Consider the following 5,242-nt stretch of genomic DNA (forward strand, 5'->3'; position numbering starts at 1 on the left):
AAAAAACAAATTGCTTATTACTAAACCTCCTTTAACCCAATTCTCTCCGTGATGATGCCCACAATTATGCAATGAAATCAAACATGCATACTTCTAAATGAGATTTCGTTAATAATCCTAATGAGAATTAGCTTACTATATTTATTTAATAGGGCTAGCAATTTTTTTTTTTGTTTTTTTTTTTTTTTTTTTTTTTTTGGAGTAAGTTTGTCGAAAGCTACTCTCTAAATGTTCCTTTAAAGCTCGATCTATTATAAAAATTGGTTTTTACTATTTCAACAAGTAGTTTGTGTCGAATATTTTCACCAAATTACTAATTTGACAGCTAATTATTAATTCTTTGACACATTTAACATTTATTTACACAATTACTAGCTACGTACAACAACCACTAATTTTGTCAAACAAACTTTTAAATTATAGAGAAATTAATGAAGAGAAAAAATATAGGATAATATTTTCTGCGTTCATAAAGTTAGCAGTCTTAGCCCAATGGATTGAAATTGATTACTACAGTGAGAGTGAGCAATTAATAATTGGGATTTGGATAAAAGCTTTGTATTTTGCTTCACTAATAATTACATTGATAACATTTTCTCAAAAAACAAAAAATTGATGGATAACATTATTGCAGATTATCGTGAACGTAAGATAATCATATGGCTTCGAGAGTGAAGTATCATTATAAATGTAGTTTTAGAATATCAAATTTTAATACGTAATAATATATTTACTAGTACATATAAGGTTGGGGGTTCAATCATCGTTGGATAACACTTTGAGGGTGGATATCGTTTATCTCCCCTCTCTCACTTTCAAAATATCTAACTCGTAATTAATCGACCAAAAAAATCATGACGGTTTAGGTTTGATAATGTTTCCTTCTCTTTACTTTATAAAAACATAGCTATTTATGGTTTACAATGTGCATTAACAATGTGCTATTTATGGATTATTACTTTGTAAGTTTGTAGTCCCTCTTTATGGGGAGACATTGTCGCAATGTTGCATGTTGTGCATATACAATTAAAGTCAATCTAAATCAAATAAAAATACTAAAATTGGTTAAATTGGGAAATAGCCCTATCTATAAGTAGTTTATTTATTTATTTTTTTATGTTAAAACGGTACTTAGATTATATCATAATACAGGTTTTCAACACATTTAATGGCCACTGCCAATATACAAAAAGGCACCACTAGTTGTTATAGTCGGAAACATTACAGGCCGATTGTTGAGCCATACACGGATGCAAAATAATTACAAAATGACTCAAGGTGAAGTGAGCAATCCTCTCTGCCTTGACCAGATCGAACGCCACCGGGTCATGGTAGTGGTGCCGTAACTCGATGTGTGGGTCAGGATGCTCAGACGGAGTTTCAGGCAACATCCATTTGAAGTGAATTAGAGCAAGATTAGCCCTGAGTCTTAAGACTCTACATGACATCATCATCTTAGATTTTAAAACAAGACTCTTTGTTTGATCCCATTTTTCTTGAGAAATCTTAGCTAAGTCTCAAGTTGAATCTTGAAAATTCAAGACTCAACTTAAGATTTGAGTATGGGCCCCACATTTTTTTTTTATTATTACTAAGAGTAAAAAATAAAAATAAATAAATTATAATAATATATGGTATGAGAAGTATCAAGTGAGTTCGGCCAATTGGGGTCACTAAGCCTGAGGCTTTTCTTTGTAAATCAGTGTTATTAACCCCACCCCCTCTTTTGCTTGAAACTTACTCTAACTCTAACTATGCTCCTATTAGTCAGACTATGATCTTGCTGGGTGATGTACCACCTTATTTTGACCCCCCCTTATGGGTGTAACTCTGTATTGTACGTTTCTGTCTTGGATGACAGTTATTTAATTTAATTTCTGCCCATTTCCACCAAATAAAAAATAAAAAATAAATAGAAAAAGAAAAAAGAAACAAGTGTAATCATGCATGTTTTACGAGTTTGTACGTGCAGTGTCAAAAAGGAACATGAATGAACAATGGTGTAGGAACTATAAATTGATCACATTCTAGTCATTCGGTCACCTACTCACCATTAAGGGACTAACCATTCTTTCTCTATACTTGAAACCACATATAGTTTGTCAGTACGACTACAAAAGGAAGGGTTCTAACACAAACTACTAAGCTACCTAACGAGCTATAGCTCACTGCTCCTAAACCTAATTTAAGGCATATTTAAACATATGTAATTCACAAGTACATAGTATGACTCAAAAATTATCTACAAGTCGTAACATTATGTTATTCTATTCATCTAATTTTCACTAATCTGTGAATTTATTTGAACTTCTATATAATTATTACTAGATTAGTGCCTGTGCGATGCACGATATTAATAATAATCTTTCCCATAATTAATTTATTATATAATATAAAAATGAGGCAACTCATGTGGAATAGAAAATATGCAATGTATATAAGAAAGATGAAATAAAAGGCAAAAGTTATTAAAACTACAATTGAGAAAAAAAAAATATATTATTGTTGGTTAGTTGTGTTTAAATTATTTTAAAAATAGTACAGTATACTTATATTACATCAATGATGCATAGATTGCATACTATTCCCAATAAAACTAGACAACATAGATGACGTATGGTTTTTTATTAATAAATTAATTTAGTTAAAAAAAATATATGTACACAATGTATTTTCAAAAAATAAGCTAAGTAGAATAATTATAAATTTTTGTAAAAAAAAACACTTAAACATGACATCTTATATTGTATTGGCAGGAAATTTTTTTAATGATAGCATGACATATGTCCAATTTGTTCGATGTAAGTATGACTTTTTTTTTTTTAGAAAATAAGCATGACCTGTTTTAGTATTAGTAAAGATTTTTTGTAGGAAAAAAAGTTATAAATTAATAAAATTATTACAAAAATATTTAACAGAAAGCTAAATCAAATATTATTGTTTCATAACATTTCAAATCAACACCATGAATAGAAATATTTTTTTTTACCATTGAACCCCATTATTCACTACAAAAATTAAAGCTTTTTAGCAACTAAGTTTGGCAATAGATTTTTAAAATGTTGCTAAATAGCTACGAAAATAATTTTTTTCATTGCCTAATTAAAAGCGACATTTTATGCTTTAGTTTTTTAATAATTAATGGCTGCGTGTTTTTGATTTGTTGTTGTTTAAAACAAATTGTCTTGCTAGTTGTTACTAGATGGCATCATATTTTTGTCTTGTTGCCATATAGCAACAAACTATGGCAACTGATATTTTATTTGTTTTGATTTAGAAACAAACAAAGGCAATGGATTTTTGAATTGTTGCCATTAGAAACAAGTCGTCTAAACTATTGTTGCTAGATGATAACATATTTTTTTATTTGTTGCCATAACCAATGTCAGTTAATGACAATGAAATATTTATTTGTTGCCGTTGGAAACAAGTTGTGTTACATTTTGTTTTTAATTTATATGTAGGCCACTTTTTACTATTAAGTATAATATTATTTGGAGACACTCTTCTTATTGTTTGTTGCTATAATGACATCAAATAGAGACGGATTTCAATTTTGTCTCTAATTTAGAGGCGGATTTTTGATTTCGTACCTAATTTAGAGACACGTTTTCAATTCCGTCTCTAGTATTTCATTCACTTATTACCAATTATGTGCATAGAAGTCAACAAATAGTACTTGGTATAGTTGGTAAAAGTTTCAGCATGTGATTTTGAAGTCACCGGTTCGACTCCTACCAATTGCAATTCTTGCGATTGGGGATTCAAAGAGCCTTACATGCAAAGCCGGGCCGAGTTGATCCGAGTGAGGGAGGTTTCGGATTGGTAAAGGGATCGGGTTGAACCGAATAGCTAATAGGGATTCAGTTTTTGTTTCGTAGTGTTCATAGCAACCAATATTAATGATTTGTTGCTATTTTTTTAGGAACCAACATTAATAATTTGTTGTTATTTTTAGGAACCAACATTAATAATTTGTTGCTACTTTTAGCAACAACCAATAGTAATCTGTTGCCAAAGTTGGCAACGCATTCACCAAGAACAACAACCATCATGGAAACTATATTAAAATGAATGCAATATTGCGACAAAATTATTTTGCAACTGGTAGCCAAAATCCCATGGCAACAAGCCTTTTAGCAACAATAAATTTTTGTTTCCAACCCGTTCCTACTAGAGTTGGCAACGGATTTTTAGTGAATAGAAACAAATTGTAGTTGTTGCTATATTGACTTAATTTTGTAGTGTATTGTACAACTATATATAATGATAATTTTAATGTTAATATTTTATTTTTGGCTCCATTATTTTAAACTCCCAACCATATTTCAACCAATTCTACATTATTGCTTATTCTCCCTCAAATAAAAGGTCTCAAAATCTTGTGTAACTATTTTTAAGTAAATAGAATACAAAATAAAAAGGAATACAATTATGATTAATTAAAGATAATATATAAGATTAGGAATAATATTATTATATTTGCAGTATACAAATATTCTAAAAATAAAGATTTTTGCTAAATAGGGAGGGAGTTTTGGAGGGGAAAAAAGCACTGGAAAGTAACACGTGTCAATCTTGATGTTTGTTTTAATATTATGTTGTTGATTAGAACTTATAAATAGTGATTATATAAGATGTTTTAATAACTCAGAACCTATTAACCTTAATATATGAGCTTATGAACTCATTTTTTTAGAAATAGGTAGTTAAAATAAGATGATTTGGATAGGGCTTAATATTAGATTGTTTTTTTTTTCTTTTTTGGACATCTTTTATGGGTGAAAAATATCTAATACTCGTATGAGATTCTGATTATATTCCTACAATCCTAGATATATTTTTGTATTATATAATCAGGATTGCTTGATCCGACAGCTCATTTATATATAGAGCATGCACCATACTCGCTACCATCTCCCATGGGATAGATGATATGGCAGTTGGGGACATCTATTAAATTCAAATTGATCGAGCCATTAATTCAATCATTTTTATTATTATCGTATTTTTCATTTTTAAACAATTCGTTGTAGAAAGTCTTGCTATATATAGTTCATATATGAAGATGATAAGTGAGTGTTAATTTTGATTATATAGTGAAATGGTTATGCAATTCATGATATTACATTTGTAATTGTTCACGTCAATCCACGGAATGTGTAAATTGTTAAAAAATTAAATTAAGTAAATTTATTTTGAATAAAGTACTATTGAGAATAGAAAAATCGTAAACCCGAAC

Source organism: Chenopodium quinoa, unplaced genomic scaffold, assembly GCF_001683475.1.
Source record: "Chenopodium quinoa cultivar QQ74 unplaced genomic scaffold, ASM168347v1, whole genome shotgun sequence".
NCBI classification, from domain to species: Eukaryota; Viridiplantae; Streptophyta; class Magnoliopsida; order Caryophyllales; family Amaranthaceae; genus Chenopodium; species Chenopodium quinoa.